The sequence below is a fragment of the Triturus cristatus genome, chromosome 4_1, assembly GCF_964204655.1.
Source record: "Triturus cristatus chromosome 4_1, aTriCri1.1, whole genome shotgun sequence".
NCBI lineage: Eukaryota > Metazoa > Chordata > Amphibia > Caudata > Salamandridae > Triturus > Triturus cristatus.
In genome coordinates, this window is record NC_140585.1 from 600,902,312 (window position 1) to 600,918,633 (window position 16,322).

The 16,322-nt window shown below is 46.5% G+C and overlaps 1 pseudogene across 1 annotated transcript in view; it reads left to right on the plus strand.

The window, feature by feature from the left end:
• Positions 1 to 8,112: 8,112 nt before the first annotated feature.
• LOC146855273 (interferon-induced protein with tetratricopeptide repeats 5-like) overlaps positions 8,113 to 16,322 on the plus strand; it is a 33,488-nt pseudogene continuing 25,278 nt past the window's right edge. Inside the window, exon 1 of the transcript XR_014981307.1 lies at positions 8,113 to 8,162. The product of XR_014981307.1 is annotated as an interferon-induced protein with tetratricopeptide repeats 5-like (transcript). The remainder of the gene's footprint in view (positions 8,163 to 16,322) is intronic.

Here is a 16,322-nt window from a genome sequence, read left to right on the forward strand (position 1 = left end):
GGCTGTATATTTCAGGTAGCCTACCTGAAGGATAATCTAGATAATGGATGGATGATATGTCCCTGGATGGTAATGGCACTGCCTCTTTCCGGTATCTGGTCTGCGAAATATCTATCTGTAGGTGCTCAAGGGGAGAGGAGTCACCCGCCCCTCCCAATTCGTAATCCCTAGGGATCACACAACATAGATTCCGTACCCGAGCACACATGAAATGTCAAACAATAATTGTCAGATAACAATATAAAACAGGACAGATTCGTTGGTAGTTGCACTTTAATTTTCTTTCTTCCGTTGGTCCAGCCAACACGTGTTTCGTCGCCCGGGAGTACCCGCGACTTCCTCAGGGCTTGTGAATATAATACGGTGAAGATTCTACCTCCTTATGACCGGTTATAATTCCGTCCCGGCCAATAGGCAGGGAATAAAAGTTGATTCCGTCAGGTCAGGGTATATCCTGTGCATATGATTTTGCTGTGTAGTTGCTGCGGTGGTCTAATTCTTTCTTGAGATCCTATGGTCAGTAAGTAAACAGTAAACACTTTCGTGCTTTGGCGTGTGTTCACATCAATCCCCGGTCTCCAATGTGGCCGAGGAGTATACCGACCTGAAGGGTGTGGCTATCCTCGGAGTGGGAATTGCATACTGACTAATTTCTAATTTCTACCTCTTCTGGTGCCAAATGGGCCTCAGGGCAGAAGGTGGCTTTCGCCAGGTCCGGGGGGAAGCTGCTGTTGTATTACAAAGGCAACAGAGGCTTTAAAGCCTATGGCCTTGACATGCTAATTCACAAGCCTTTCTCAAGAGCAGGCATAGTTTCTGACCTCTGACAGCACAGGCCTCTCACCTGCAGGGGGGTCAGAAACTCACCTGTGGTGGTAGGCTGGAAGATACCAGTAAGCCAGCACACTAGAGGACTAGAGGTTTCAGGGGACACCTCTAAGGAGCTCCCAGAGTGCACATCATACTCTACCTGGTACTGGCATCAGTGCAGAGTTATTAAGACAAGGTGTTTGATACCAAACACCATTAGTTTCAGTGCAGTCATCATGTGGCTGGGTAACTCATGGTGATTAGTGCCCAGTACATGTCCTTAAGATGGCTGTCTGATCACTTGCAATATCTAGCAGGGGAGCTAGACATCACAGGGCCAAATCTGCTCATGCGGATATGTCCGCACATATAACATACTACATCCTGCTTAAGGATTCAACGCCACTTTCATTTTATGGTACATCACTTCATCACTGTGTGGTATTTTCTTAATCACTTCTTTTACTCCTTCACCTATCAAGTTCTTTAAATATGTAATGATCTTTTTCTCATTTGCTCCTTCCAGCACATTATTGAAATATTCTAAAGTTACGTTCTAGGCAGTCCATCTGTCGCCAATATTCTGGGGGTATCACAGGGAAGAGGTGGTTTTAGGAATGCGGCAGCGCAATAACCTGCTACGGTACCTACTGCCGTTGAGAGCGGGACCTGCTCCGGTGATATTTACTGCCCGCTTGGGCCTTCATTACGCAGTAGTTGTGTACTTGTATTTGAGCCATTGGCTACCGCTCTCTGGTTGTGAGGCGCTGTCTTCTTCTTTGGCGGTGTGTAGAAGTTTTGAGCCGTGCACAGGTTCTTCACTACTCTCAAATCTGTGCATTGCACTTGGTTGCCACTCCCTTTAGCGTTTCTTTGTGTCAGAAGTATTTCAGTTTCTGGAGCTTCTTGGCATTCAGCTATCACGGCTTTAGCGCTTCTCTGTACCTGGTGGTTCCAGCCTTTAGCATTGCAATATCATATGAATGATACCTCTGCATGATGCTGTGGCACAGTAGTTTGTTTTGACTTTACCATCAAATTTCTAGCCAACGGCAAATCAACTCTCTGTAAGGTCTTCACCTCCTTCACAGCCCTTGCATTAGCTGGAATGGTGCTTTGACGCGACATGCACCTACTGTCGATTTTTACTTCTACTGAGGAACACATGGGATGCATGAGCAGTTTGCTGGACCATAGCAATCTCTCCGGGAGAGCACCCTCAGTTCTTCAGATTGTGTGGTTTATGTAATCCCCTACTCATAGCCAGTTGTAGCAACCTTTCCAGCCCGGGAGCATGCAAATAATCAAGTCAGACATGGAGCTCAGTATTACACGTCTGTATTTATCAGAGTATAACCGTTGGCTGCCTGTACCACGTCATGAATTTATTAACCACCCCCAATCACTTATGTCATTACGGAGTCCGTCAGGGACCAGAAAGGTCTCGCTATCTCTCACACATATGGCACTACACGTGGGGCTCCATTATTTGGGTTCAGCCCAGAGGTCTATTCCTGAAACTAGGCATGACAATAGATAAAGAAGGGCGGTATGCACTCCTAGAGGGCCGCCCTGATGGCCGATCATGACTAATCGGAGGCATCTATGCCCCCAATACAGATCAGGGAGCCTTTTGGTACACCCTCTCCAACATAAGCCAGAAATGCCATGGGTGTTGGGAGGCGACTACAACTGTGTGCCGTACCTTGCTTTTGGCAGATCCCATCCTCCCCTGCACCACTGCCCCCATTCATGCAGGCAGACCGTTTCCGGAACTGGGCACGTCACTAGTCACTCACGGACGCATTGAGGTCTCAGCACCCTAAGGCCCAGCTCGACTCTTTCCACTCTGTATCCCATAACCTCTACTTGCTCCTCGACCACTTTGTTTGCTCTGTACCCCTGATACTCCTTGTCTTCCACTTAGATTATCTGGGACTTATAGTATCCGATCACGATGCCCAGGTAAGGGTCTCCAGTGGGTGCTTTGCTTCCACCGACACCCATGTGTGGCACCTGTGAGACTGCTTGGAGGACCCAGACTTCCGAGACAAACATAGGACCCATATTCGGTGGTACTTCTCTGAGAACCACAACACGGCCTCTACCAGGGCGCTGGAGAGCGACGCCATTAAGGTGGTGACAAGGGGCATTCAGATGATAGTGGGAGTTCACTGGACCCTGGAAAGGGATACAGTAGACACCAAAAAGCGCTTTGCTAGACTGGGTAAAGCAACAAACCACGATCCCACACTTAACTCGCAACTCAAGAGGTGAAAACTATCTACACCTGGCTTCTGGAGGGCCTGCAGTGCTACAGTTTTACAACCCATGATGCAACAGGGAGGGTGACAAGTCAGGCAGACTCCTGGTCTTGCTGAGCAGACAAGAGTCCACAACCCACCCTATCAAGAAGGTGGTTACTCTCTCTGGCACTCAAGGTGACATATTGCAAGCTTTTCATGAATATTACTCATCTATCTACCAGGCACCAACGGGCACCTCAGAGAAGCACTCAAATACATTCTTAGCGAACATTACACTCCGACGCAGCCCCACCTTCACTAGGCTTTACTTACACACTGCAATCACAACTGCAGAAGTGGCTCAGGTATTTCGGGATCTTGCCCAGAAGAAAATGCTGCGGTTGGACAGTCTGTCCTTAGAATATTATAGCACCTTTTCCCATTCCCTGGAAATGTACGAAGCAAACTTGCACACCAACAAGCTAACACACTCGACCCTGGAGTCCCTCCTAGTTTCCCCCCCTAATCCAGAATCCAGACAGGGACCCCACACAACTTACATGCTATAGACCCATCGTCATTCTTTGGGCTGACTATAAAATCATATGAAAGATCCTAGCTGATAGATTTGTCCAGATCCCAACTGTAGCTTATCCACTCTGACCAGATTGGGTGTGTTTCAAAATGCAGCACCTCCCAGAACATCCATCACTTTTTTCACATGCAGGATTGCGTAGGGGACGATTTCCTGAGGCAGCCTGTCTCATACTAGATCTAGGCAGGCATTCAACAACCTTTCATGGCCTTATATTTTTACAGTCTTGGCCTACATGGGAGTCGGGTCAAGGATCCTTGTTTACACCTGCCTCCTCTACACCAAACCGACCTCTCGGATTCATTTTGGCAGACTCGTCTCTGTCTCCTTCCTGGTTGCCCATGGGACCAGACAAGGGTGCCCGATCTCCCCCTTGCTCTTCACGCTTGTGCAGGAGCCATGGACCATTCAAATGTGCTTGGCCAGCAGAGTGGTGTCTCCCTCCAGGACAGCATGCATGCTGTATCATTAAATGCGGACGACCCGCTCCTGTACCTGCAGGAAATAACATTGGAGCTCTCTCTGCTCTGGGACACCCTAGCCGAGTTCGTCTCTGCTGCTGGGCTCCAGGTCAACTGGGCAAAATATGCAATTTTCCCACTGTGTCCAAATCAGTTGCCACGTGTAGTATACATTCGCGGGCAAAGGGAACCACTCTGTTTCCTCGGGCTCTGCCTCTACCACACTCCTCTGGACCTATACGAGGAAAACCTCCACACAGCCTTCGCAGGCATCAGATCTTAACTACACTTCTGTCAGTCTCTGCTCCTGGCCCCAATAGGCAAGATAGCATTAGCGAAAAGGGGCATTCTACCCCTGTTTTATATTAATTTACGAATCTTCCGGTCATCCAATCACATTCCTTTTTAGAGAGCTCATCACAATCTTATGTACACTCATCTGGGGTACTAAATGCTGTCCGTTAACCTTGAAAATCTACAGGTGCTGGTAGACCAGGGCGTCCTGAGTGCCCCCTCCTTGGAGGCGTACTTTCTCTAGCAGCACAGCTCCGATGGCTATCCCGCTGGATGGCTGGGCGCTACATGGGAGAGACGTGTACTGAATGGGGACTTATACTGGTGTCCACCAGACGCAGCTTTCTCTTTCCATGGGTCCTGCTCCTTGGTTCATGCAGGTGCAATACCTCGGACTTGCATGATCTTGATGCATCGCCTCTCACACGGGATCCTGATATACGCTCCGACATTACCCCTCGCCAGTCCCCCACCCCCCGCTTCCTGTTTTTTTTTTCCTCCAGAGACATGAGGGCTCGACCGAACACTTGATACTCATGCTGGGGGCCCTCTTCTCTGATGGCCGCCCCCTTTCATTTGAACAGTTAGCCACTGAGCACACGCTTCCACTGTGGCAGTTCCTCCTACATCCACACCTTAGCCACATATATCGTGCCCTTTGGGACATCTCGAAGGGAGAACCCACCACGCATTCAGTATTGCACGCTATCCCTGCCGTGGGCGACGGTCGTCACCATCACCTGGCTGTATAAAGCCATCTGTGAATTGTCTGTTGCCCTTCTCAATGCGCTGTGACAAACGTGGGAGGACGACATTAACCCCTTCAGTGCCCATGACGAGCTGGACTCGTCATGGGCTGCGGTGGCGCTGTGCCCATGACGAGTCCAGCTCGTCATGAACTCCGCCCGCTAATGCAAGGCGCGGCACTGGGCGGGGAAAGGGGCGGGCATGCAAGGGGTTAACAGAGTGCTACATGACAAAGAATGGGAACAGGAGCTCGAATTCCCTCTATTGGTCTCCCGTAGTTCCCGTTTTAAAACCATCAAATGCTTTCTACCACACAGAGCATATCTCACTCCTGCTCGATTGAATCGCTATTTCCTCGGGGCACAGTAGAGCTGCCTACGCTGCCAAGCCCCGAAATCGGATCTCATGCACATGTTGTGGTCCTACCCGGTCCTGCGGAGTTACTGGCAATCGTTACACACCACTCTACTGCAGTCACAGAGTTGCCAGATATTCACATGTGGGAGGAGAGCCCCTTGGGCATTTTTAGGTCTCGCCTGACCCAGCGCATGTGCTGGTCTGGCGAGACTTTTTGAGAGTGCTCCAAAAAGTGCTACCAGGCCAGCCTAGAACTACAGTGCATGTGCACGGGCGCGCGCCGCGCTTGACGTGATTACTTTCACTTTCGCGGCCGCATGGCCGCTTTGATGTTTGATCGCGATCACTTTTGCAGCCGCACGGCCGCTTGTTTGTAATGCGCTGCCCTCCGATGTATCTTGGCATGCATTGTGGCTGCCATTATATTCCCTGGGTCTCCGTGCCTTTCTTCAGCTCGTGATCCCTCTCAAGCTCATATGGAAGCTGGTGCGAAAACCATATTGCATCCTAGTTTAACCCCGGAGGTGGAAGTACCACTGAATAGGAAATACTAACGAACAGCTGTTATTTAGAGCACTTAAAAATGACAGGAGCGCTGTGAGAAGCGCTATTTAAAAAAGTTTTTTTTTTAAATTTTATTCTGGGTTATTATTCACAAATATACGAGAGGTTAAAGTGAGCATCTTGGATTTTCACAGAGGATCAAATTACGAAAGCTCACCAATCTCAAGGTGCAAGGCGGCAGCCGTTCTTTAGCCCAGCAACTCTTGTGTCCAATGTTCAAGCCACCAAACCCGAAAAACCTTTCATAATCTTTCCATGTCGAGTCCGTCTCAGGCCTTAATAAAGAGGTTTAAATTGGTTTCGCAATCTAGAGATTTGTTTTGTATTAAACTATTTCGAAACAAGTCTGATTCAGAAGCCATAGACCCAGATCTCAAAGGTGTGTGTTCCCTGGATTCACAAAAGCATCGTAAAATGATCAGCCTTCTAGCCCATGCCATGCTCTGGTCCATCATGACCGTCCAGAGCCGAGGGCACAGTCTGTTGGTGGCTCTCCTTCAACAAGAATTAGAGCAGTCTCGCCCTCTCCAGGGGGTCTTGACGCATAGAGCGTAAAGGTCATACAAGGACAAATTACAGGAGAGCGTTCTTCCTCCTCGATGGCCAATATTTCGAAACAATAATAGTCAAGAGAATTAAAAGGCAAATGAGAAAAAAATAAAAAAGAACCTGCCAATGTGAACAATATAGCTTGTTGTTAGTCAAGTTTTAATACACATTTTCTGTGGCTCCAATTTAAAAACAAGCATTTATAATGCAATAGGTCGCGAGTTTGAGCTATTGGCATTGCAAATAACAATGCCTTTTATTTTTGTTTTCTTTTTAAAAACATAAATAAAAGGCATTGTAATTTACAATGCCAATAGCTTAAACTCGCGTAACTGCGAGACCTATTGCATTGCAAATGCTTGTTAAATGTAGGAAACAATACAAGGTATGCTCTCGCTTTGCAGTCCTAGCGCTTTTTCCTGTCAAACGTGCGCTCACTCTCCAATTGCTATCCCTCACGGCCCCGCCAGAAGCAGCATGGCACGGAGCAGTGCTCAAATGGGTCGCGGGTATGGAAGACGCTCTTCGCTATGAGGAGATTCGTCATCTAAGCAAGCGACCTACCTCCCAACAATGGGCCACCCCCTCACGCATTTCCTACGGGCACTGAGAAATTATGACCTTCTCCCATAATTGCTCCCTCCAAGCACTACACATACACCTGGGGTTCTAACGCTAGAGCCCATCCACTGCTCTTCTCCCCCCCCCCCAACTGCATGTACACAACTCCATTCGCCTACCCGTCTGCGCACGCACACTGGCGTAACGAAAATTGAGGGGCCCTCCCTGCAAGGAACGTGAAGGGGCCCCCTCCGAGCTGAATCAAGACCTCTCCGTCAAGAGTGCTGTGCTGAGGGGGCCCCCCTGGAGCATGGAGTCCCCGCGCACCGCGGGGGCTGCGGGGCTTGTGTTACGCCCCTGCGAACGCACACTTCTTCCCTGACAGCCGTGGCCTGCCGTCACCACCCCTCCCATCCATCTTCCTTAGATCCCAGTTTTTAATTCCATCTCCAGTTTGCGACATTGCGACTGAGTGCTGCAGTCCGTACCAAAAACAAGTCACCGAGGTCTTATAACCTTTGCTGTCTCATATACACAATCCGTTTGCCGATTTGTAACTTTCTTTTTTCCTTTATTGTCCACAGTTTAAATTATATGACCAATGTATTGACCGTTCTGACCGTTCATATGAATTCACATAATACGATATTTCTGTAAGTGATTTCTCTATTTGCAGCCAGTACAGCTCAGGAATCCATTCACTTTACTCAATGCAGGCGCATAGAAACAGGCACTCGGCGCAGCCCTGCGGAGGATCGGGGCCCTTGGTTTCACATGCTGCTAACTTTCAGTTTCCTAGGAATAGAAACCATGAAGGCATTTAAGAAATGTCACTGTGTGACTGCATGCAAGTGTCGACTTTGAACCAAGGTGTGGAGCGGGGCCACTCCTACACCTTCCGCAAACACATAAAAACAGGTCACAGGTAATAGATACATCTACCTGCAGATGTAAATAATAGAGCGGCTGCAAGAAGAGGTAAGCTTCAATCGTTCATTTTTTAGATAATGGCATGTTTAACTTCCTTGCTTACTTTAGGGCCTATTTCAACTTTGATACTTCACTAGTTTCAGGATTCGAAAACAACAACGGACCTAGAGGGGACCATTTAAATCCGGTAAGATCAGATAAAGCTTCAGGGAACGATCAAAACGCAACAAACCCCCTTTTGCTGAAATATAAAGTCTTCAATCACTGTCACCTGGTAAACGCCAGGGTAGTGTGAACTAAAAACGACCCACAGAGTTTTCCCTTATGCAAGGTCCATGGTACACAGCACTTGAATACGTTACGCTCCTACGTCTCCCTATGTTTGGATGTCACCTGCGAAATCTACCGTGTGCCTTTAGGTTCTTAGTAAAGCAGAACATTGGCGTCAGTCATGCTGCACACTACTCCAGGAGCAGTCAGTTTAATGAGGAAAGGATGTATCTCATGCAAACTCAGGCTGCACTCTTACCTCACAACTAGCACCTTCATGATACACAGCTCCCAGCCTGCACGCACAACACCTCATAGAGCTCCACTGTCTCCCCGTCCACAAAGACAGTCTTGAAGCTCCTCACCCATGCCTATAATGCTTTTCACGATCTAGGTCCCTTTTACTTTAACCAATGACAGGGGAGAGGATGTGGTCCGTCGGCTTAAACTGCCGACTTAGGTGCCGGAAACCAGGGTTCGAGTCTCGAGGTCGCGTCCTCATCCTGTGTTTCTGGACAAATCACTTAATTTCCCCGTTCCTGAATGTGTAATGTAAATACGGTGGGTGCTCATGTAAAGCGCTCCAATACCTTCGGGTCGAGTTCACGCTATATAAATATGCAACAACAACAAAAAAAATAAAACATCAATTTCCACTCCCTGACCCGAAAGATATGTACAGATGCCCTTCTGCTCGTGTACGTGTGCTGCATCCAAAGAGCTGGTGGCTGCACCTTCTGTATCTTACACCCAAAGCCTGGAACATTCTCCCCGTGCACATCAGAGCAGTTTGCTCAATCCTTGATTTCTGTTAGAAACTGAAGAAATGGCTCTTTACCCAGACCTCAGGATCCGTCAGCCCAGTCCCCTCTTTTCTAATGCCCAGATACCCTCCCGAGTGAGATGTGCCCTCTCCAAATACTCAAAACATAACATGTCAATATATATTTGAAAAAAGATTTGTATGTCTTTTCTAGCCCTGGCAACGTTGTTGGGATGATGACTCATAGACGAAACAGGTGTTGGCTGAAACTCATTTATTGACTTAAAGTTTACAAAGAAAGAAGGTTGCTTGAGCTTCTTTGCGGACTCACTTTGAATCAGCTTTTTGCCAAAGGATGACTGCACTACTAGATTTTGGTGTGGAAGCAATTGTTTGAATATGCTTTGAAACTTTAGTGTCCCAACTTGGAAATCGTTGGGATTGCTGCTCTCCATGTTAGCTCAGTACCCGTTTAAACATATAAATGTATGTGTACTCTTACAAATTCATATTTTCTGTGTAAACCTGTGTCCGGTGTGCACCACTAACTTCTCTTGCTAGCCAAAAAATGTACATTGTGAAACGTATCCATTCACACCTGACACTCTATTCTGACCCATCAAATGTTTGGACTTTTGGGGGAAATAAATGGCTGTCCTAGGTTAGAATGTATCTGGATAGGTGTGTGAAACATGACGACCATGCCAGACTGTGAATGTATGTGAAGATATTCTCCTCAGCCCTTTTTTCTAACCTGCCCTACTCTATCCAGCTCCATGAGAACATTACCCTCTTGACCGCTTTATGTTACGTGATTGGTATTTGTCTAGTGCACACTCTGCAGTTGTTACAACATTGAAGTGGTTTATGCTTTTTAAGTTTCCAGCTCTTCTCAACCCTTCTCTTGCCCCACCACACTCTCCCAGTCATCCCTGCCAACCTCACCTCTCTCTTCCTTTGCTCATACCCTTAATTAAGCTTCTCTCTGAACCATCTTCTGCCTAAAACTCTAGCTCTATTGGTGTAACATTTGTTCCACCCATCTTCCCTCCCTATCACTTTTCCCATTCTGCGCTCTCTCCAAAGCACCTCTTCTTCCCCCAACATTTTCTGCTGCCCTATTGATCTCCTTTCCTGATTCCCTAGCCCATTACTCAACTCTCCTCTGTACGTATGTATATATATGTTTGTTTGTATGTAGACCAAAAGTGGATTGTTACTACACTGTGATGTAGTGTTCTTTAAAAATGTGTGTCTTCAGCTCTTTCCGAAGTTGGAGAAAGGTTGGCACAGTCTTGGTGTATACAGTAAAGTCTTCCCAGATTCTGGGTGCACAGATATTTTCTTTTGCGCAGAAGTTTTCATCTCCAGTATGATGGTGTCCTGGCAGTACTTGTGCTGTGAACCACAAGAGATGGTGAGTTTGTCTGCAAGATAAGTAGGGAGCTGGTCATGACAAATCTGTAGATGATGCAGCTGATTTCGAAAATGGTGCGTGTTGGCAAGGTTAGCCAGTGGAGTATTATTGGAGGGGGAGTCACTTGAAGAAACATACTGCAATGTGTAGGATGCCACAAAAATAGCCTCTAAGGATTCTGAGAGACAGAAGAGCAGGGTGTTTACCCCATCAAGATGAAAGAGTAGGACGGTTTGAATGTCTTTTGTTCATGATGTGTTCCTTGAGGGTGAAGTTATTTTCCACGTCATTGAGCCAGGTTTGGACTAGTTGATGCTTGTTCTTGACAAACAATTGAAATTCTATTTTGGTGGGTTAAACTACAATTAGATGATGCACATTCAAATCGGGATGAGATACAAACAGTGCCTGAGGTGCTGAATGTCTGGAGGAAGGAGACTTTTAAGGAGAGTTGTGCGTTGGCATGTTGGTAAATTTCAGTGCTGATTTTGAGGTATAGAGTTCAAGGAAGTGTAGGTAGCTGGTTCTGTACATATAATATACCAAAAAGAGGTATAGTGTGCGCAGTCCAGTGAGTCCCCAAAGGTATGGCAGAGGTAGAAGTTGATAATACTTTACTCTCAATTTAGTAGTAGCTGTGCTGAGCAGTTAGGCTTATCAGAGGGTAGTGTTTAGCATTTATTGTACACACTCAGGCAAGAAATGATGTCACACATTCAAAGACTGAACCCAGACCAATTGTTTTTACAAAACGTTGTTACTTAGTTATTTTATACTAGACGCAAGAATCGCTTAGTGCAGGTACGTTTGACAATACTTTAATAGCAGTAATACTTTTCAAGGATGCAGTAATGTTTTGAAAAGCACAGTTATTTGTTTTAAAGTATGTTATAACTTTTGTAAATGCAGAACAATTACAGTTTAGGTTTTTCAATGTAAAGATAGGCAATGCAATGTATCGTTTGAGTTCAATGCACTCCTATGGAGGAAAAGAAGGTTAGTAACTTACGGGTAAGTACTAGGGTTAGGAGTACAGTCTCAGGTTTGTAGCACTGGCACCGGACAAGGGTCATATAGGTACAAAGAGCGCACCCCCAGCGGCACCGGGGCGGCCGAGTGCAAAGGTCAAAGGAGAGGTCGAGTGCCCAATGCAATGCTATAGAGACAGGAGGTACTTTGAAGAACACCGGTTACAGGTAGGCAGCTGCCATTTCAGGCTCAGTGATCAGCACAAAGGAGACCACAAGTAGGCAGCATGAGTGCACCCTTAATGACACAGTGGCGGCTGGTTGCTGAGGTCCAAAGTGGCGTCGGGATCCCAAAGGAGGTCAATGGAGGTAATCAGTCAGGAAGAAGTGCTGCTGGCTCGAAGCAGGAGACTTGGTGAAGGATCAGAGTGAGTGGAGGATGAAGTTAAAGGGCTGTTGGACACAGGAACACCATCTGTCAGGCACCCCAAGGCCAGGAGGCTGTGTGTGCAGTGGTGTCTTTTTGTGTCTGATTTTCTCACCAGGTCCAGTCGCGGTCAGGGGGACTTTCAAAGTGAGGCTGACAGGTGTCAAAGTGGAGGTCCGAGGAGGTCATCCAATACAGGGTACCAGGTCAGGATTGCCAGGGGGACCTCACTGTGGTGTTTGGCCACTCAGACTCAGACCGTGGGCGTGGAGTGCAGAGTGGTGCAGACGAGTGGTTCCGTCTGGATCCGGAGTCTTGGCTTGAGATTGCTGGTGGACAAATCCAGAGTGCACGAGAGATTAGAGTCTTTCTCAAGGGCAGGGCAGGTCTCCGAGGTTGTTGGAGGCTCCTGGCTGCAGGACTAACCGGTTTTAGCTCGCGGTGGACAAGTCTGTAGAGCTGGGGCAAAAAATGTTGTCGTCAACCTCTTATCTGCAGCATTGCAGCATGGCTCTTCGGTCCTTTTTCTTCTTAGGTTGTCGAATCTAATAAGCAAGGCTCAGGGAAGCCCTTAAATACTAAATTTGAGGGCATTAATGAGGTTGGGGCAGTAGTCAATGGTTACTATCCCGTAGGGTGACTACACCCTCCTTTGGGAAAAGGAGTACAGTCCTGTTCCTATTGCCATTATCCTCCAATTCAAGATGGAGAATTTTTCAGAGAGAGGTTCACCTCAGCTCCTGGCAACCTTAGGGGTGTGCCAGGCCAAGAGGGACACTTCTCCTCTGCCTACTAATTTTCCCACCTGTCCTGCTTCCAAAAGTGGGGCCTGGAAGGGGGGTGGTCCACCATTTGGAGCTGCCCAAATCAGCACATCACAAGGTGGGAGCCTTTGGGGCTCACCACTAAGTGTTGCTGTTGCTGTTCCTGCCAGGGGGAGGTGTGAAGCACATCCACCCACAGCATGCTTTGTTTCTGACCTTTGAGAGCACAAAGTCTCACACCCCTTAAGGCCAGAAACCTCTCTGGTGGTGGCTGGCTGGCAGGGACCAGTCAACCAATAGACTTAAGGGTGTTCATTTTTTCAGGGGGAATCTCTAAGATGCGCTCTGAGTGCATTTTATAATAAACCCAACACTGGCATCAGTTTATTTGCTGAGAAATTTGATAGCAAACTTAGCAGTCTTCAGCAAAGCCATCATGGAACTGTGGAGTTTGTGATGACAAACTCCCATCCCATGCACTCCAAAATGTCTTCACTGCAATTACAACGTCTGTGAATGGCACAGACACTGTAGGTACATATTGCTCATGCAACAATGTCCCCACCCGTGTTATGGGACACCCTGTCTTCAGGGCTGTAAGGCCTGCTAGAGTGGTGTCTTACCCAAGTCACATGCAGTGTGGTGGGCAGGGCACACCGGGATGTGTGTCATGTCGTCTCTTCAGTTTGGTCTGCACCAAAACACGCAACCTGCAATGGCAGTGTGTCCATGTTAAAGTAAGGGGTCTCTGAGGGTGGCATAAAACATGTTGCAGCTCTCAGAGGCCCTCTCTGGTCACAAGACCCTTGGTATCAGGGGTGCAATGGACTCTCAGGTGGCCCAGAGGTGTGCCAATTTGTGGAGACAAAAAGTACAGTTTAGGGAAAGAACACAATCCCTGGGAGCCTGAATGACAAGGAGCCAGTGCACACTCAGTCAAGTTGGCATCATGTATCTGACAAAAAGTTGAGGGGTAACCATGCAAAACGTGGCATTTTTCTACACCCCCAAACGAAAGAGGATTAGACTAACCTTTCCCACGAAAGACTTCATTGTCTAAGTGGAAGAACCTGGACAGTCCATCTGCATTGGCATGGACAGTCCCGGGTCTGTGCTCCACTGTAAAGTCCATTACCTGTAAGTAGATGGACCACCTCAACAGTTGGGTATGGGGTGAGAATCTATCTTAGTCACAGCATTGAGCCCTCTATAGTCCACACAGAACCTCATCTCTCTTCGTCCACCCTGGGGGTGAGGTTTGGAGACTTAGGCCACTAGGCTGGCCCAGGGACTTTCAATGACCCCAAACCCCAGCATTTTGCTTAATTCAGCTTTGATGCTCTCCTCTACTTGGTCAGACTATCAATAGAGCTTGGTTTTGGCAGGCAAGCTGTCCCCAGTGTCCACACCATGGGTACCCCAGTGTGCCGGTCCCGGGGTTAAGGAGAAGTGCCCAGCAAACTGTTGCAGGACATGCCTACAGCCAATCTGCTGTTGGGAAGTGAAGGTTTCTGAGAAGATAACTCCATTAACTGACCCATCTTTTGGGATTTAATAGAGGAGGCCAGGGATAGGTTCACTCTCTGCCCCCGATCCTAATCAGTGGCAAAGAAGAAAAAGAAAAAGGAAAAGGCAGAGATAGTGTACTCCCTTCGGAAAATAATTAAGGAAATAATAGGAAAAGAAGAACGGCCAAAAATAATCCAAAAAGCAGTTGAAAAAACCCTTCCTAGTTTTCCGACCTTCAATTAAAAAAAAGTTGCCTCAATTAGGCCAAATTATAATGGACCCATTAACAGTGAAGGGCTCAGATGAGGAGTTAAAACAAAAGATAACTATATTAAAAAGTGCCCCTACTAATACGAAACCAAAGAACACCAAGAGAAAGACCAGTGGCAGCCAAAGAATTGCGAGAAAAAAAAATCCTGCAAATTAAGATTTGCAGAATTCGACTGCTCAGTTAAAATCGACTCAAAAGACAAAGAGAAAAAATGGACTGAAGAACCATCTATCTTAGTCAATACTCAAGATCGAGTCCCAAGACTTCTATCGTCTTTAAGTTTAAAAGTACTAATCAAGCTAAAAGTCATCATTGCTCACCTCAGCCCATAAGAGAAGAAGACACAAGCATAGAGGTTAGACCAAAACGGGCCTCTACACTCCTTTAATAAGCTTGAGGCAACAGACATCTTTGCTATAGCTCAAGATTCTCTGAACCGCCGGAAGATAGTAAAGCTATTACATAATTTATGCTCACTACAATCACTTACACTTTCAGAAATAAAGTTAGTATAATTTCCTGACAATCACGATACAACCTCTGCACGAGTAGAATTTTGGTCTAATGTGATCCCAGCCATAATCCTTAAGGATAGCCAAGAATTGCACAAAAATGGGTTTGATGTAAGAGGCGCAAAAATAAACCCTTCACAACCCTATGGGAAAGCTCAAGATTAATCCTCAATCTATTAAAGCAACAGCTCCAAATAAAGGACACAATTTAGGACTGCTGGACAAAATTAACAATAAGCAGTGAGGGTGGAGATAGACGAATATGGAACCATAATGAAAATATTATAACTAACAGCCAAAAGGACAATGTATGGTCGTGGCTACCAAGCAACTTGAATGGAAATAAACATAGCATGAATGCCAAGCTTCCTTTTTAGCTATAGTCCAGTAATAATCTCCTGGAACATAGCAGGACTGGACCCCGAAAAACTATCCTGTCTTTTAAGAAATCATCCCTCAATAGTATGGCTCCAGGAAACATGGACTGTGGACAATGTTGATCAGAAAAACTACTTTGTCTTAAAATTCCGTCCGTATGGTCAAGACGAGGGTACGCAAAGGGAGGACTGGCTATTCTGCTATCAGAAGAACTAAGGTGGGAGTTTGAATTAATTCATCTTTTTCCCCAATGCACAGTGCCTTAAGCTAAAGTATTTAGATAAACACGCCTGCGTTGAGACATTATTTTTGTTCAACATTTATTTCCTCCTGGCCCAGAACACAATGTAGTACTCACAAATATATTTGATCAAATAGAAACCATATTAGGCTCTATCACCAACGTACAAGTACTGTTAATGGGCGGCTTAAATGCAAAAATCTCTAATGCTCTTTTGAACTCAATTCGGAAAATCTGAGCTTGAGGAATCTTGCTATATTCCAGCTTCTGTCTTCTCAGTCTCTATCAGGGCCGACAAGTAAGGGAAAATGCTACTGGAACTAAGAAATGGAATTAATGGAGTAATCTTGAATGGAAGAACGGAAGGAGATGTCCCAGGGTCCTACACACGAAAAGGTTCAACTGGACTATGTTATTAGTAGCTATGACTTATACAACAAGTTTGGATGTCTCTATGCACAATTTGTCCTAAGCAGTGATCATGCAATACTTCTCCTTGAAATAGACCTTTGTTTGCAGCCAGTATCCACGTGATCTCTGTCATGTGGAAAGGGAAATGTACTTATCCAAAAAAAGCAAGGTAGAATATTCTGGAACAGCGAGAATTGGAAGCTAATTAATAAAGAGATCAATAGAATAAAATAGGGCCAGTTACCCGAACAAGGTAATACAAAAGTAAACCCAGTTC